At 41.7% G+C, this 19,546-nt stretch overlaps 1 protein-coding gene and 1 non-coding gene across 3 annotated transcripts in view; one reads left to right on the forward strand and one right to left on the reverse strand.

The window, feature by feature from the left end:
• LOC116753107 (ubiquitin-conjugating enzyme E2 E2) overlaps positions 1–19,546 on the reverse strand; it is a 353,959-nt gene that overhangs the window by 167,200 nt on the left and 167,213 nt on the right. The window lies entirely within an intron of this gene.
• Positions 11,117–11,189, forward strand: TRNAG-CCC. Its single transcript has one exon. It is a non-coding gene; the product is annotated as a tRNA-Gly (tRNA).

Genomic DNA, 19,546 nt, shown 5'->3' on the forward strand with positions numbered 1-19,546 from the left:
AACCACTAATTGATCATCGTTGAGACTTGAAAAAATATCAGTATAGATCATATGATGTATCTCTACATATGCAAGTTAACATGCAAGGGGCCTAGTCAAGAATGACCACTCTGAGAGTGGTTAGTTAGCTTGGCCAAAGACTCTCTTCAAGATTTTCACTCCAGAGGCAGACGGATGCAATGTGTTTACCCGCACCTCCAATGGAGGCTGCATCTGTGAGCACCAAAGAGGTCAGCAATAGATTTTATTGGGGAAATAAACAGCGTTCAGAGTAAGTGACTGGCCAGAAGTAGCATCCAGACTCCTCCACCTCTGCGTGAATGGAGTGGGTTCTCGGGCAAGTCCCGTAGTCTAATTCCTTTTGAGTTGCATGCAAGGTCACGACCGCCTTCAGGCCTTGTTCCTGCACCAAACACCCTTCCCAAATTAGTAGAAGATTCTGATGTCTAATCAGACCAGGAAGTTAGCTAATCCTACCACCAGAATATTTCCTGGCCTTAGTGCTTGTCCGAGCATGTTTGAAAGGACAAAGCAGGGAATTTACTTGCCTATGAAAAAGGGTTCTATGATCTTTTTTGTGTCTGCGTGACAACAAAGGTTTGTACGTGCGGCAAAATTTGGTCTGAGATCTCCGTTCTCCTGAAGCAGGGCTGTGACAATTACCAAAAGAACCTGAAAAAATATGAATAATCAAATTGGCTTGGATAGGTTTGCAACAGAAAGGTCCAAATAATTCTCATATAATACACAAATCAGTATTATTTCATCAAACATTTAACTTCTTTGTGACATGTTTTACATTATAGAAAAAGATCTTTATCAAATAATTTCGTAGGTCCTAAAATTATCTCAGTTTCTCTTCAGTGAATGATTTTACTATATTCTAATACAATTTTACATAAATTCCGTTTTTCAAACCACAGAGGTCAGATGCTGTAGTAAACTAAAAATTGGCATAGCAAAGACAAAAAAAAGAGAACGGAAGGAAATATCCTACTAAGAGTCAGGAAAAGCTTTATTCTGTGAAGGAAAAAAGAAAACCTAATCTCAATGGGAAATGTAGTAAGTCTGAGTCCTAAATAGCTTCCAATTTGTCAAGTCAGAGTTTAATACTTGTTTTACAACATGAAACAGGTGCATCCTTTATAACATTAAAATGTGGACTATTAAAATGAGACATTACTTTGAAAATCAGTTTCATCTTCTCCTGGAACTAAACAATGTATATTCCACTTTATCTGTTGTTTATTACCCTCTTGTTTTCAACACCACCACCCCTTTTTTTGGATTAAAAAAACCCTCTTTATTCAAAGGAACCTAAACACCATAATGGAGTTCCTAGCAGCTTAAATCTGTTTGGCAGAAAACATTTCATGCGTTGTGGTATTCCTAAAGCATCCAGGGAGCCCTAGCGTTCTCTGAGGCTAGGTCTTATGTACATGAGCATTTTTTAAAGTTAAACACACAACCATATGTAATACTAGTGCTCTTAAAATAATTTTCTAGTAGTACTACGTATAGATGTTAGGGAGAAGGAACAGAAACCATAAAAAATAAATTCAGCAGTATTGCTGAAAGTGTGGTTTTCAGACTCACACTAAATTAGATTCTCTGGGGTTGAGGCAATTTACATAGTCAACAAGACTTCTGAGAAGTTACTGAGTTACTACAGTTTGAGAACCGCTATCCTAGAAGTCTGTGTGGAAAACACACACGAATTCAAAATACTTGAGCTTTACACTATTCCACACAATTACTTCCCCAGAAATGTCTGTTATTTTGGTGTATTCCCTTCTGAAAGTTTTCCTTTGCTTAAGTAACTACAGCTATGCAGTTCTGTCCTTTTACTTAACATAAGCAAGTCTTTCCATATTTATATATATACATAAATACGTATAATATATATCGATCAACATCTTAACGGCTGCCTATTCATGCTGTTCAATAGATATACCACAACTTACCTCACTAAGCTCTCGCTGCCGGAAATTTAGGGTACTATTACACAAAATGCTCCATGGCGAGCCGTGGACAAACACCTCGGAGCACCTGTCCAGTTACTGCCTTTGTAATTTCACAGTCACGGGACACACACTGCTGAACTGCTGGCTGGAAGGACTGTGCCGAGTTACAGCGTCACCAGCAGCACACAGCGCTGCCTGGATCCCCACGGCCTTGACAAGCCGACTTACATCTTTTTAATCTCTGCCGGTCTGACCGACCAAATATATTTGGGTTTTCTGGTTCTGCTTAGTAGTCACTATGGTTAATTTAAAATAGTTCAGGTTTAAAACATAAATGAAACCAAATTTATGGTATAACAGCAGCAGAGGTTAATTATTTTCCTTCCAAGACTAAACGCCAAATTCCTATAGGACTATTTTTAAAAAATATATCAAATAACCATAACCTGTAAGAACAGGTACCTTTAGATCAGCTTTAACCTTAACACAATGAGGTGATGATTGAATTCACCTGTCAATTTGGGACATATACCTGGATGCAGCTTTTTTTTTTTTTTTTTTTAAGGCTAATATACTATTTCTTGAGCTACTGACACTGACTCATTGAACGCCTATCTTTTGCCAAACATGATAAAAGGAAATCCCCACTGTGAAACTGAACTTGGAAAATACGTGATAACATATAGCTAATAGCCTTTAGAAGCTGAGGACAATGCTGAACTTGAGGACCTTCCTTGACAGTCAATATACTGATCCCTTGGCCCTGAGCCAGTCTATCGGCACCATTTTTCAAACAGCATTTGCTCACTTCATGTCTCTGTGTCACATTTTGGTAATTCTCATGATATTCCTAACTTTCTCGTTATTATTTTATTTGTTATAGTGATCTGTAATCGGTGGGAGGTGAGGAAGCTGCATAAGAAAAGTCTGAGGCTAGCAGAGGTTGAAGGAAAGAAGCCGTCTCCGTAACAAAGACGTGCAAAGTGAAGCAGCATATGTTGATGGAGATGCTGTAGCAAGTTATCCAGAAGACCTACCTAAAGATAATTCATGAAGGTGGTTACGATATTTCAATGTAGATGAGACAGCCTTACATTTAAACAAAATGCCACCTAGGATTTTCATAGCTAGAGAGGAGAAGTCAGTGCCTGGCTTCAAAGCTTCAAAGGACAGGCTGATTCCCTTGTTAGGGGCTAAAGCAGCTGGTAACTTTAAGTGGAAGCCAATTCTCATTTACCATTCTAGAGCCCTTAAGAATGATGCTAAATCTACTCTGCCTGTGCTCTAGAAATGGAACAACACAGCCTGGATGACAGCACATATATCTGTTCACAACATGGTTTCCTGAATATTTTACGCCCACTGTTGAGACACTGCTCAGAAAAAAAGATTCCTTTCAAAATACAACTCATTGGCAATGCACCTGGTCACCCAAGAGCTCTGAGGGAGATGTACAAGACTCCTGTTGTGGGACTTCCCTGGTGGTGCAGTGGTTAAGAATCTGCCTGCCAATGCAGGGGACACAGGTTCGAGCCCTTGTCCGGGAAGATCCCACATGCCACGGAGCAACTAAGCCCGTGTGCCACAACTACTGAGCCTGCGCTCTAGAGCCCGCGAGCCACAACTACTGGGCCCACGTGCCACAACTACTGAAGCCCACATGCCTAGAGTCTGTGGCATGCAACAAGAGAAGCCACCGCAATGAGAAGCCCGCGCATCGCAACGAAGAGTAGCCCCGCTCGCTGCAACTAGAGAAAGCCTGTGCACAGCAACGAAGACCCAATGCAGCCAAAATAAATAAATAAACAAACAAACAAATAGATAAATAGACTCATGCTGTGTTCATGCCTGCTAATACAAATTCCATTCTGGAGCCCATGGATCAAGGAGTAGTTGTGACTTTCAAGTTTTATTATTAAAGAAATACATTTCATAAGGCTATAGCTGCCATAGACAGTGATCCCTCTGACGCATCTGGGCAAAGTCAACTGAAACCTTCTGGAAAGGATTCACCGTTCTAGATGTCATTAAGAACATTTGTGATTCATGGGGAGAGGCCAAAATATCAACATTCAGAGGAGCTTGGAAGCAGCTGATTCTAACCCTCATGGATGACTTCAAGGGGCTCAAGACTTCAGTGGAGGTAGTAACTGTAGATGTGGTGGAAACAGCAAGAGAACTAGAATTAGAAGTGGAGGCTGAAGATGTGACTGAATTGCTGCAATCTCTCGAGAAAACCTGAATGGATAAGGAGCTGCTGCTTCTTGTGGATGAGTAGAGAAGGCGGTTTCTTGAGATGGAGTCTACTCTGGGTGAAGATGCTGTGAAGGTTGTTGAAATGACAAAGGATTTAGAGTATTACATAAACTTAGTTGAGAGGGTTTGAGAGGACCGACTCCAATTTTGAAAGAAGTTCTAATGGGGGTAAAATCCTGTCTAACAGCCCTGCACGCTGCAGAGACATCGTTCATAAAGGGAAGCGTCAGTTGATGGAGCAAACCTCACTGCTGTCTTATTTTAAGTAATTGTCACGGCCCCCCAGCCCTCAGCAACCACGACCCTCATCAGTCAGCAGCCATCATTGCCCAGGCGAGACCCTCCAGCAGCAAAAAGATTACGACTCACTGAAGGCTCAGATGATGGTTAGCATTTTTTTAGCAATAAAAAACTTTACAGCACTTTAAAATTAGGCATGTACGTTGTTTTTAAAGATATAACACTACTGCATACCCAGCAGACTCCAGTATAGTGTAAACATAACTTTTATACACACTGGGAAACAAAAGAAAATTCGCGCGTCTCGCTTGATTGTGATATTGTCTTCACTGAGGTGGTCTGGAACCCAACCCGAATTACCTCCGAGGTGTGTCTGTATAGTGCATGAAGGGCTACAGAGCAATACACAAGCAAGCACTTTCTAGTGCTAGGCACAGGATCTGTGGGAACACAGAGAAGCTAAGGGAGGTTTACTTCAAGAAATGTCTAAGCTAAAACCTAAAGAATGAGTAGGTCAAGACAAAGAGGCGGGGGGGGGGGGGGGGGGGGGGGGGCGGGGGGGCGGGGGGCGGGGAAGCATGCTTCCAGACAGAGGTAATTGAATCCCTTTCACCAAAAGGTGAAGAAGGAGCGTTAGAAGTTGAGGGAAATAAAGTCGTTTAGACTCTTTGGGAGGCAGGGCAAGGGGAGGTACCAAACGATTAAGGCTGGACCGATCTTAACAACTACAGTTGGAACTTGAAATTTAATACTTCCAATCTCTTCCCTGAGGGTGTATAGTTAAAACATCATTAGGAAAAGTTACAATCAAAGGGATATTAGCCATACTACTGCAGAAATCAATACGATATGAATTTCTTATTAATGGCTTGAAACACTTATCATTTGTTTCTATTACAAAGCTAAAGGGAAATTTTTGCCTAATGTTAACCACATGACGAGCTGAAGTTTAAATTATCTTTTCAATAAGCATCTTGATTCCCTGTCCACGATGCAATACTTTCTCTAGTTTGTCAGTTTCTCCTTAAAATTTCCATCAAATTGCCAAGAGCCAATGTGATAAAAAGCAATGATACTCAAGTTTCAGCCGCATCAGAATTCCCTGGAAGGCTTGTTAAAACACAGGTTTCTGAGCTCCCAGGCCAGAGTTTCTGATTCTGTAAGTATGGGGAGGGGTTGGAGGTTGTATATTTCTAACAAGTTCCCAGGTGATGCTGATGCTGGGGTCCTGAACCACATCTTGAGATCACTGCATCACTTTGTAAGCGTACCTGAGTAAAGGTACGAGGGAAAAAGAATTGTCTCTGGACTCTTACCTATGGTAGAAACAGTCAGGTGTCCAAATTTAACTTAGTTGAACTGCATTTTCCAAACATCTTGAGGAACCGACATTCCAATCTTCCTGTCTGATGTTCAACCAGTAGGAATTCTACTAACAGTCTACCTCGAATTTCGCACAGAGCGGTTAAATACTTTAAGCTTGTCAATAACGTCTAGCAAGAACCATCAGCTAAGAGCACTGTGCCTCTGAAAGCTCTCTGAAACCACTTTAGTCCGGCTGCTGCTACTACTACTAAGTGAGATTACATCCTTCCAAAATGATCTAGTGTACAAATAAGGTCCTTTATAAGTCAAAGGCACTTTAAAATTCAACAACAATCTTTTCTTTAAGAACACGGCAAATAAATTTTAAGATAGTGAAAATGGAGATTATAAACAACTGCAATGCATTTTATTAAGAAAGCCCAACATTTACATTAAGTTAACTTAATACATTAAGTTATTCTATTGAATTAAATAGGTGATTATAATCATTGGTGATTCTGCATCGTCTCTGGGGGGGCTTGACACTTCGGTGAACACACGTTAGCTACATATGAGGTTCATACTGTCATCTAAACGTGCTGTTGGCACTATTTGATGATCAATATACACACAGACAAGCAACCGTGATTTCACTTTCGTTCCAATTAGAATTATTCATCTTAATAATGCATAGTTAGCGATGATGCACTAAGGATTTTCATAAACTGCTGAAAACAAAATTATGCATATAATTATAACAACAACATCAGTTCACTGACTCCTTGGAAGGCTGCATGCACCGCACTAAGTACTTAATTTTCACACTCTGTACCTCAGTCTTCTGGTGCAAGGAAATGTAACCCAGAGAACTTAAGTAACTTGCCAAAAATGACAGAACTGTTAAATAGACAGCTGGGACATTTCTGGCATTCTTTTGAGACACTATTATAGAAGAAACTACTGGAGTACTTCTAAGTTGTAATATTGAAATATTTAATTTAATTTAGCATATACAAATTTGACCTCAATCCCTTTTTCCTCCTGACTCTTCTTAGGGCGCCCTCAATAACCAACAGACATGCAGGTGAAGCCCAGAATTATCCTCAACCTCCAAGGGAGAAAGCAGGAGCGGAGCTTCACTCTCCTCCTCAAGTAACAAAAGAGCAGGGCTTGCCTCTCCCCCAGGAGACACGGATCAGAGACCAGCAGGTTACGTGCATTTAGAACAGAAGCTGCCGGACCCTCACAGGGTCCCATCCTCCCGACCTCAGGTGACGCGCTGGGCCATGATGACCTTAACTGCCACGTGTAGTTTAGAAGCTGAGATGGCTTCTTCCAGGGCTTCAACTGCAGGAGACAGTTTGCTGCCTGATTCCTGGATTTCCCTGGACTAGAGCAGACACAGTTTGCCCTGAGTTTCTGCTCTGTGATGTGATATATCTGCACTTAATCCTTCAGAGCACATTATTCTACAAGGATCATTCTCTTTAATTTGTTCACCAAACTTTTTAAAACTTAGAAACTGTATGCCAGTTCCGGGGGGGGGGAAGAGGGGTGAGAAGGAGAAAAAAAAAAAAAGGGAAAACGGAAGGAAGGAATGGTCTGTGTTCATTCTATGTTTTTCCTTAAGAACTGTCATTACTTTTCTGTCACAGCTCACCCATTTGCTACCAAAGCAGCCTACAGATACCTCTACTAGCACTGACATTACATTAAATATAATTGCTTGTTGCCTGTTTGCACCCCACACTAGATCTAAATGCCTTGAGAGCAGGGGACATGTGATCTGTTCTTTTATGTTATCTACACATACCGCCACTTGGTGCACTGGACAGGATTCATATTAACTCTACACACTTCAGTTCTCCCATCGTTTAAGTAGATATAATACATACTCTAACTTCACAGGGCTATTGTAAGGGTGAAATTAGTAAGAAAGAGAAACTGAAAGTACTATACACTTCATAATTAATAGTATTCCTCAACCTTAATCTCCATAATAAACTGGAGGGTTTATTAGAGCATTCATAACACAGACGCCTCATGCCTTTGTATGTGTGCTAAACAACAGAGTTCACGGCCAGTTATTTCCCACCCTGTATTTACTCTCTTGACATCTATTTCTGGAAGTCTGTGTCAAGTATGTGAGCAACAAAAAATAAAAGGAAAAATCAAGAAATCATATCCTAAAGGTTAAAATTGTTGTTTAAACACTATCGAGAGAAAATAAAAACAGAAAATTTTAACCAAACTAAACATTCTGTACAAAGTAAAATCATCTCTCACTTAACACAAGTTCCCATTACGTCAGAAGACTGACCTCCACTTTTTAACTCTGCGATTAACAATTTTATAATAAAACCAAGAAGAAATAAAACCGTAGCTCTGAATCTAACACTGAAAACCAGCCCTTCAGCTTATCGCTGATTATGGCCCCTCTATTGAGTTAACTTGTCTCCCTGAGAAAGAGATGTTCAAGTTCTAAGCCCTGGAACTTGTGAATGTGATCTTATTTTAAAACAGGGTCTTTGTAGATGTAATTAAGTTAAGATCAGGTAATTAGAGTGGGCCCTGAATCCCATGAGTGGTATCTTTATAAGAGAAAGGGGAGGGAGACTTGGGTACAGAGACAGAGGAGACACGTGCCGGCAAGAAGGCCATGTGACAATGGAAGCAGAGATTGGAGTGGTGCATGCAGCTACAAAGCCAAGGAGGGCCATGGAACTCCAAGGACTGCTGGGGGCCTCCAGAGGCTAGGAAGAGGCAAGAAAGGATTCTTCTCTAGACCTTTCAGAGGAAGCACGGCCCTGCTGACACCTTGATTTCAGACTTCTAGCCTGAGACTGTGAGAGAATAAATTCCTTTTGTTTTTAAGCCACTGAACTTGTGGTGATTTGTTACAGCCGCCCTAAGAAATTAATAGAGCCTAAAAAAGAGGAGCATACACCAGTTATAGCAGAAAGAGTTCAAAATAAATAGTTTTACGGCATCCATTTTTCCCGGTTGCCTTACAAAGTTAGAGGGAAAGTATTTGGAAGATAAGATTTCACTAGAAGGAATGACAACATACAAATGACCCCTGAACAACACAGGGGTTAGGGGTGATGACCCGCTGCACAGTCAAAAATCCATGTATAACTTCCAGCTGGCCCTCCATATACACGGTCCCACATCTACAGATTCAGCCAAGACCAGATCACACAGTAATGCAGTATTTACTATCGAAAAAAAAATCCGCGTTTAAGTGGACCCTGTGCTGTTCACGGGTGAACTGTATTGTCTTTTCACCTCCTCCCCATGTAAGAGCATGTTAATCAGGGAGCAGCCATAAGGCTACTTCTAGAAAATGCTACCCAAGGGTTCTTCTATTCTATGTACATCTTACTAATACTTGATTGTTTTGTACACACATGGATCTTGGTTTGGCATTCTATCACAGCCACAGAAACCTCTCATTCTGTGATCCAATACTTGTTTTCTAACAGTCAACCTGCGTAACTCTCCCTTCGGTGCTTTCCTGCATTACTGATGTTGCGCTGAATATTTAAAGGTGCAGTAGACACGTGGTACCCTGCCCCTTTCACAGTCATCTAGCTACGCTCATCTGCTTTGGGTACTGTGCTACTCAGATCTAATAATCTCCTGCAAAAGTAGAAACGAAGCACTGCCCCGTATACAGCAGCCTGTTCTTTGAGTCATGCAAAAACCATTACTGATTTCTGATAGCATAATTTATAATCCCTGAGGGAAATCCATCATAAGCTAGGATAACCCTATGCATTTGCTCATGCTTGATATTACATCTAAGTAAAGCAAAACCACAAAAACTGACAAGCATATTCCAAGTAACAAGTGTATTCCTGAAGGAAAAGAAAATGAAACAAAAGTATTGGCAGAACTTGGGGAGTTTTTGTGAACTGTGACTCTTAGATATAGGTCGTGAGGCCCAGCTGGGTTCTGCTTCGGTGAGCAGCTTTCACTGTCGTCAAAACTCTGCTCCCAATTTCCAACTCTGGTGTTAAACTGGGAAAAGTTCATTTCTAATTCAGGTTCTGTATATCTTACCATAAAGACTTAGGACCTGCAAGAGGCCAATAGAGTGATACACTTCGACAGAGCTAATGCCTTACCCAGGGCTGGCACACTTACCAGCTTTAAACTCACATCTATCCCGGCTGGGAGAGAATGCTTGCAGGACCAAAGGAGCAGCATGTGTATTATTTAAAGATTTAGATGTCCAGTGTGACCCAGATGGAATGATTTTTCCAAATAAATTATATCTATTTTTTGACGAATAAGGTATCTAACCCAAATCAATACTAAATGATGGCCTTCTCTCTCTCCTTTTTTTTTTTTTTTTTTGTTTTGCGGTACGCGGGCCTCTCACTGTTGTGGCCTCTCCCACTGCAGAGCACAGGCTCCGGATGCGCAGGCTCAGCGGCCATGGCTCACGGGCCCAGCCGCTCCGCGGCATGTGGGATCTTCCCGGACCAGGACACGAACCCGTGTCCCCTGCATCGGCAGGCGGACTCTCAACCACTGCGCCACCAGGGAAGCCCTAAATGGCCTTCTCTTGAAAACATTTTATTAGTACAAAGAAAGAGAAAAGCTGTATTTCTTTACAGACACTGGAGGAGACTGATAACTCGATCTTGAGGCCACAAATATATATCCTATCTAGCTTTAGATAACCCTTTCCCAAAAATGTGTGGACAGCATTTATTTATAGTCTTTTCCTAAATGGCTCTGCCTCACTAAATACGGAATTGTAAGCAGAATTAGCTCAGTGTTATGTTACAAAGACACCATCATGCTGTGCTAGTGTATTTTAATAGATTCTTTCTCAAGGTTCGACTGTACAAAGAGTGCTTCCACTTACGCAAGGCCTCAGGATCAGGTGAGACCTCATCTATACATTCTCTACTCAGGCTCAAAATCTCCCAGCCAGGGACTCCTTCAAAACTTTAACAAAAGATATCACTTGATCTCCCCACCAGACCAAACCAAACCAAACCAAACTACACATACACAAACATACAAATAGCTGTATTAATTTCTAAAGGTTCCCATACCCACCCAGGGTTCTATAAACTTCACATTAAAAATTGCTGGGGGGCTTCCCTGGTGGCGCAGTGGTTGAGAATCCGCCTGCCGATGCAGGGGACACAGGTTCGTGTCCTGGTCCAGGAAGATCCCACATGCCACGGAGCAGCTGGGCCCGTGAGCCATGGCCACTCAGCCTGCGCGTCTGGAGCCTGTGCTCCACAACAGGAGAGGCCACAACAGTGAGAGGCCCGCGTACCGCAAAAAAAAACCAAAAAAAAAACACACACACAAAAATTGCTGGGACTTCCCTGATGGTCCAGTGGTTAAGACTCTGCATTCCCAAGGCAGAGGGCCCAGGTTCGATCCCTGGTCAGGGAACTAGATCCCTCATGCATAAGAGAAGGAAGGAAGGGAGGGAGGGAGGGAGGGAGGGAGGAAGGAAGGAAGGAAGGAAGGAAAGAAGGAAGGATGGAAGGAAGGAAGGAAGGAAGGAAGGAAGGAAGGAAGGAAGGGCGGATAAAAGAAAGAACGAATGAAAGAAAGAATTGCTGAAGCAAGATTTTAAAATCAGAAATCTTTGGAAAACAGAAATGTTTACATTTCTGTACTATTGGTAATTCTTTCCTGGGGTTGGGTGGGGGGAGGGAAGAGAGGCATAGGCAAAAGACTTGAATGTTTTCGGTTTTCCGTGGGATGTATAATGAAACTTAGGAGTGTAATCAAACGAGGACTGGCATTTTCTTCAAAATACTCCACACAGAAAAAAACCCCAAACCATAAAAAGTGGGAGAGGTGCAGGAGAGAGATGAAATAGTCCAGCAAATGTTGACGGTAGCGGAAGCTGCTAGGCACCTGGGGTTTCACTCCCTACTTTTGCGTATGTTTGGACATTTTCACAATTACAAGTTTAAAATTTTACAAAAAGAGCCCTCCAGCTAATCAAGACATCAAAATGTTAAGACATAATTTGACATCTGTGGACACTGAGATCCTAGCTATAGTCACAGAACCAAAGAACAGACATGTAGACAACTAGGGCTGATTCCATGATGCCAGGTTGTCTCAGATCTCACCTGGGGCTTTAAACTTCCTTCCCAAACAAGAAGAGAAGAAACAGGACAGGTTAGTTTTGGATACAGGCTCCAGGAGGGAGGGAGAGAAGGAGGGTATGAAGGGGCTTGACATCCACTTGCATAGTGGCAAGTCCTCTTTTTTGGGCCGTTCTGAAAGTCAGGGCTCTCGTGAGAAAAAGAAAGAATATGCCATCCTGACGACATCCTTTGGAGAATGTCTTTAGCACGTGAAACTGAAGAAATATATGTGTCCAAAACAATTGGGGAGTTTGGGAAGAAAACAGCCCATGAATTCAAAATATCACTAAGTATGGTCGCTTTAAGATTTGGAATGGGCTTTCCGGCCGACCTTTCTCCCCCTGTGAGGGCCCTGGCTTTATAAGGAAGCTATATGCCAAGACGGATAAGTGAATTAAATTGAATGCTCGGTGGCAGAGTTTGGCAGGCAATTCATCACCAGGGAAGTCTCAAGTACTGCTGGCTGGATTTTAAAGTACTTTGTCTAACTAGGCTGGACACGCCTGCCTCTGGGCACACACATTTTCTTTAAGTTAGCAGGAGAACTGCTTCGTCAGCCCCTCTTTCTTACAGTCAACTCAATTATCATGGTCTCGGAAGACAGGGTTATTAGCACGGATAACCTCGGGGATAATTTTTAGGAAACTCATTTTAACTGTTAGTTTCAATCTCCTCTTTAACCAAAATCTTTTATTTAGCAACCCATAAATCATCAGATTTGTTTGAGCTTTTTTACAAATCATCAAATTTGTCACTCTGTAGTTTCAACTGGATGCCTAATGATAACAATATAAAAAACTCCTGCTTACTAAATGTGCCCTTGAAATCTGTCTTCTCATTTTTCCCAATAACCTCATAAATCAGGCATTGTTCTCTCCATTTTAACAGATATGGAAATGGAAGCTTGCTCAGAGAGTTAAACAGAGCATTCTGAGATCAGACAAGTAGTAAGTGACAGAGCCAGGATCTGAACCTAGGGCCCGACCTGGCCTTTGCAGTATGCTGCCTCATTTCTACAAAAAAAGGAAGAAACAAAAAAGGGAATCAAAAAAGGCAGGCAGCAAAAGACGGAAGAAGAAAACCGGAAAACACATTGGCAAATCTTTCTTTTTAATTTTTATTTTTATATTGGAGCATAGTTGATTAACAATGTGGTGTTAGTTTCAGGTGTACAGCAAGGTGATTCAGTTATACATATACATATATCCATTCTTTTCCAAATTCTTTTCCTATTTAGGTCATTACAGAATATTAAGCAGCGTTCCCTGTGCTACACAGCAGGTCCTTGTCGGTTACCTATTTTAAATATAGCAGTGTGTACATGTCAATCCCAAACTCCCTAACTATCCCTCCCCCCGGCCTTCCCCCCCGGTAATCCTAAATTTGTTCTGTATGTCTGTGAGTCTGTTTCTGTTTTGTAAATAAGTTCCTTTGTATCATTTTTTTTGTTTTTAGATTCTGCATATGGTGATATCGTGTGATATTTGTCTTTCTTTGTCTGACTGACTTCACTTAGTATGATAATCTCCAGGTCCATCCATGTTGCTGCAAATGCCATTATTTCGTTCCTTTTTATGGCTGAGTAGTATTCCACTGTATATATGTACCACATCTTCTTTATCCATGCCTCTGTCGATGGACGTTTAGGTTGCTTCCATGTCTTGGCTACTGTAAACTGTGCTGCAATGAACATTGGGGTGCACGTATCCTTTCGAACCATGGTTTTCGCTGCATATATGCCCAGGAGTGGGATTGCTGGGTCACATGGTAGCTCCACTTTTAGTTTCTTAAGGAATCTCTATACTGTTCTCTACATTGCCAAATCTTTATGAACGGCATGACCTTGGACAGACTAACACTGGCTTTTACTTTTTGGTACCACCTTCAGGCAGCTGATATAAAACTTCTAAGTGACCCTGTTTTATACTCAAGTTACTGTCTTTATTCATTTTTTAAACAAACATACATTCAGATTCTTACTAAGATGATCTTCATGGAGAAAAGTGTCATTAAAGACGCTGAGATTTTAACATGGCACCAGTTATGGAAAACTCAATAAACAGTCAGTTCTTCTCAGTGACATCAGCACTGCCATGAATTTCTGTTATTGTGATCTATACTTGAGTCGGGGATAAAAGGGTGTCTCCACATGACAGATCATGCAAATTTACAAATACCTGAAATGAGTAATATTGGGAACTAGAAGTGTTTCTAAGTAAAGTTAAAAGCCACCTCAGTCTCGCTCAGACCTGCTTCATGCTCCTCCTCTGCTCCCCACCTCAGTGAATGGCCTGTTACCGAGACTGCCAGCCAGCCGACAGCCTGCACGGCTCTCAACGCCTCTGCTGCCTTTCAACTATTACTGACGTTTAGAATTCTTGAGGAAAGTCCTGAACAGAATTTTACAGGGGAAAACCAGCTGAAAAAGTCGTAACTCTGCATAACCATCTGCCAGGACCCAGACTTCCTCCTCGCTGGTAAAAACTAACAACGCGGGCTTCCCTGGTGGCGCAGTGGTTGAGAGTCCGCCTGCCGATGCAGGGGACACGAGTTCGTGCCCCGGTCCGGGAAGATCCCACGTGCTGCGGAGTGGCTGGGCCCGTGAGCCATGGCCGCTGAGCCTGCGCGTCCGGAGCCTGTGCTCCGCAACGGGAGAGGCCACAACAGTGAGAGGGCCCGCGTACCGCAAAAAAAAAAAAAAACAAAAATAAAAACTAACAACGTGCTGTGATTGAAAAACCATTTCTGTGTGTCAGAGGACCGGACTTTTGACTGATACCCGCCACTAAGGAGAGCTGGGACTTCAGGGCTAAAGAAAGGCACCAGACACAGTGTTGGATGTTTTACATAGCCCTGTTTTTCATTCTTACAGCTCAGTGAGGGAGGTGTATCATTCACGCTTTAAAAAAAGGATGCAAAGGCTCAGAGAGTTGGATGCCCTGCCCAAGTTTACGAAGCAAAAAGATTTGGAATTCAAACCTGAATCTGTGTACCACGTTATACTCTACCATATGACTTCCCATCTATAAAATTTTTAAAGGAAAACAAACCCAAGGATGTCGTAGAGAAATCTATTGCTGTATTTCTCAAAAATGCACTGAGTATAAGCAGCATCAACTTCGTCCACACTTTATTTCACATCAGAGAAACACCTAAATACCTGAGTCAAAGTATACAAGCCAAATTTCCTAATACTAACAAAGTGGCTGAGAAGAGTGGGACACAGACTGTGGTAAACTACTCGTATCTCCAATTCCCTTGGACTCAATATAGACACAATAAAATATAATTTGACAGTGCAGAAAACCGAAGAAAATTTATAGGCAAAGCCTCTCTGCCTGTTGCCAAAGGAGTGTGGAGCACAGACATATTAGGCCTGACAAATATTTGAAAGCTGAAGTTGGCAATTATCTTAAACACAGAGCAGAAAAATCGTGCTTCTTAAACTGCCAAAAATGCTGACTTAAAAAACAAAATATCTTTGCGAAACAAGGTACGTGGGACTGCTATGAACACACTCGTAAAACAGAATTAAAAATAAGAAAACCAGCAGACAGTTTTAACCCTTTGCTTGTTCAATTCCAAATGCAATATTTCTAATAGTCGTTCAAGTGATCTATTCATCAAATGACAAGGAAAACTCACAGCTCAATGCAGGAACAATTGGTCTATGTGCTAAAAAATGATGATAAGCCTGTGGGTTATGGGTAGTAAGTCTAAGGTAATTCCTACCCGTTACAGAAACACTCCACTGATTTGGGCATTTATTTTTGATCAATGCAGAGTTATGTGGGGGGGGGGGGGGGAAGAAGAGATTAAATATTGGCAGCGAATCTTACTGCACTCACATAAAAAGCCGATGTTCGAGACATACCAATACAGATATTCCTCCTATGATATTCCGACATGCAGAATTTCATTACTACTGAGTTTAGAAATAAATGTATTTGTGTGTGCTTGCACGCATGTGTGTGTGTGTTTGTGTAATCCAACACCATTTTCTTAGAAAGTAATGTCAAGGGAGGGCAATCAAGAGATTAGGGGCAGAGGTTCTGTTTCTGAAATACAATCAGTAGTACTTTGCACCCAGTCCCTGCACAGGACTGCAGAGAAAACGGGACAGTGGGGAGAGAGGCAGGAAGAAAGAGATACACAGAGAAGCAATCATGAGAGACCACCAGTGGTCCGCTGTCTGGTCACTGACACAGCTGATTCTCCCCTTGGTGTAAGCAGAGAGTGCTTTTTGTCTGTTCTCTTGGCTTATCTTTAAAGTCACTACTACCCTACTATGGCATTCATCACACATAATTACTCTGAGGATTTAACAGGCTGATGACAGAGCCCTGTTATGTGGCTGCAGGGTTACTCCATGGGAAGCTGAATGTGTGTGTTTCGAGTGAACAAAGAACTTTTCAATGCACTGTTGTATCACTTGACATCCACAATCCACAAACAACTGAACAAAACACAAGGTTGGATTTTAAAATTAGGCCTTGGCAATGAATGGCACAAGACTCATTTTACTAGATTCCAGAAAAGCGAAACTGCAGATGTTTGAAAGATGTGCAGTGTCCACCTGCTTCTGACAGTCACTGCAACGTCCACGAAGTCCTGCCTCTGGGTATTTCTCTGAATGCTCAGATCAAGCACTGCAGAGGGCAAGTTAAGAGATAACTATACAAAAGTAATTACATCTATTCAAGAAGTTACATTCGTTTCAGTTTCATGAAGTTTTTTTTTGGTAATCTTTGCCCAATTTTATGAAAGAACTTTTGTTAATTTAATTCTGAGTAAGTATAAAGCCTTTACAAAGCAAGCTCCAGTACCTCCCAGCAAACCAGCCTGCCACTGCCACTCACTTTCTGAAACACACATCCAGTTTGCACCTGTGGCCACCACGGACCCTTTCCCTCAGGCGCCTTTAGCCCGTCAAGCTTGAGGCAGGTCAAGGATGGCTGGGCTGTGGTTGTACTCCGGCGGGGCTCAACCACACCCAGGGTTAGTGTCCAAACAGGCATCAGATTAAGGCCACGGGCTCACTCTGAGCTTCAACTGAGTGTCACAACCGCTACGGGTCTCGTGCTGGATCAGATGGCAGATATTCCGGAGAGTTACTGAAATCAAAACGAGCCTTTGTGCTACTGCTAATATATGCCCATTTAAAAGCACATGACTAGAATACTAACTTTATTTCATATATTGTAATTCTAATGACACCTCAGCTATATGCCTAGAGACAAATGTCAGATAAAATTATTTTTTCTATTCTGTATTTAATAAAAGGATATATATATATATATATATATATATATATAGTTTTTTTTTTTTCCCTGCAAAGAATATCCAAACTAAAGACGGTTGAAAATCTTCAGGACATTGTACCTAAAATAACGAACGTTTTCTGAAATACAAAATATCAGCTCCTGGATTAAAGTTCTTAAAACATTTTCTAAACATTATCAATCCTGATCCTTACCTAGTACTCATTTTTTAAGGAGTACCCACTAATTTTTAGCGAAACTAGAAAATCTGAAAATCGTTCTGGCTGAAATGGTTTTTTACCCAATTGTTGGCGTACTTCATTTGGAAGTACCGGTGATTACCAAGCAGGAACTCTGTCCTGGGGCTGACATTGCTTGGAAGCAGCTGCGTTAACACCCTCCTCTTATTCTAAGTTTATATTCTTTGCCAATAAAGACAGTGTGAGTTACCAAGGAAGGGGCCTAGAGTGACAAATGGGAGAAAGAAAATACAAAGAAGACTGGAAACCAGTTTCAGTGGAATATAATGGGCTTCTCTGGCTATGCCCCAGCACCTGCATAACTGAATAAGAAAAATTTTTGAGGGATAAAGGGGACAGGAGGTGAAAATTAAGAACTGTACAGATTCCCTACAGCATGGCAGTTGAGAGCACCAGCTTTGCATCACACTTGACCAGGGTGCAAATAAAATCCCACTGTTTCCACTTCATAGATAATGTGATCTTAAGTAAATGGACTCTGCAGCCTCAGTTTCCTCATCTGAAAAATGGGGATGACAATATTTATCTCATAGAATTTCGAGACTTAAATTGGATCATAGATGGTAATATGCCAAGCAGAGTACCTGGCACAGAGTAAAGTGAATCAATAAACAGTGGCCGCTACTATTATTGTTGTTTTGATTATTTCATCCATACTTCTTCCCTAGCCTACAAAGCGTTTGCTTGCTGCCCCGGGCTCATCTTTTCACCACTTTTCACCATACTGCAGCCACCCAGTCTTCTTTCTGTTACCTGATTCCTGCCCTAGGGTCTCTGCACTGGTCTCTCCACCTAGAATGTCCTTCCCAAAGATATTAACATGATGATTCCTTCTATGACAACCAGGGCACAGCTTAACTATCCCCTCCTGGGAGAGGACCTCCCTAGCCATCCACTCTAAGGGAACACCACTCATTCTCCAGCAGAACCCCAGGTTTTACTTGTCTGCAGAGCATGTGTTCCCTTCTGATATCTTCTTATTCACTTTGTGTTTGATTACTATCTGTCTCGCCACACTAGACTGCAAATTGAATGAGAACACAGACTTGTTCACGGCTGTATCTCCTGCACCCAGAACTAGTCCTAAGCACTAGCAGAAGCAGGAAGGAAGGAGGGAGAGAAGAAGGAGCGGATGAAAGGAGGGAGGGAGAGAGGGAAGGAAATCTGAGGCTGGAAAAAATGAATTTGAGGCTTTAAAGGTTACTAGAGTTTGATAGGGAACGTGGTTTTCTATATAAGTGGCCAGTAAGTGAATTCTCGTACCTAACTGCAGTACTGAAAGGCATGGCATCATGAAAGCGGGGTTTCAGATTTACACATACATACGCACACCCACATTCACATGGATACGTATGTCCACTTGCACGTCTCAGGATGAACTCTAAGAGTGAGCTGCTGGCCATAGGCTCCTATCCACACGACACGTCAACTCATCCACTATTATTTTTCCTCATCTATAAATTAAACGGCCCACTTCATTCCTTTTTGTCTGTTTTCTGTTATGACAACATGTGGTTTATTAGGCAAAGAGATCAGTCGAGAATTCTGATCTGTAGGAATGTTTATGTTTTCTTCTAACAGAAACATGATTTCCCGACTTTGGTATTCTGGCAAATCTATTTTGCAAAATATAAGCTCAGAATCTCTGCAAAACTACGTTAGCGGGGCTTCATAAACCCTACCAGCAGCATTTTGTTTTATCGATGGAATGGCAATGGTTCAGACAGAAATATGTGGCCTTTTTCACGCTCCAAAGTATGAGAATGTTCAAGAGAAGGGGGTAATTGAAAGCGACCTGCCCTGCAGTAGAGGAAGGAGTGTAATTCTCAACTCAAGTGCCAAAGAAGGATGCAAGTACTGCAGCAAAGTGAGAAAGAGTCCGGAAATCGTCTGTCCAGTATTTTTTTTCCTCCACTTTCACACTAGCAACATGTTAACGTAAATAAATATATTGCATAATGCAAACAGTGAACCGTAAATTATCACGGAAAGGTACTGCTTGGCAGGAGAAGAAAACTGAGTTGTGCACACGGTTTTGTAAGTAATTTGAATTGGTTTTTACACGTTAAATTTTTAATTTTCATTTTACTTCCAAGTTCATCATATACAGTTTTAATTTTTAT

This window comes from Phocoena sinus, chromosome 4 (assembly GCF_008692025.1).
Source record: "Phocoena sinus isolate mPhoSin1 chromosome 4, mPhoSin1.pri, whole genome shotgun sequence".
Classification (NCBI taxonomy): domain Eukaryota; kingdom Metazoa; phylum Chordata; class Mammalia; order Artiodactyla; family Phocoenidae; genus Phocoena; species Phocoena sinus.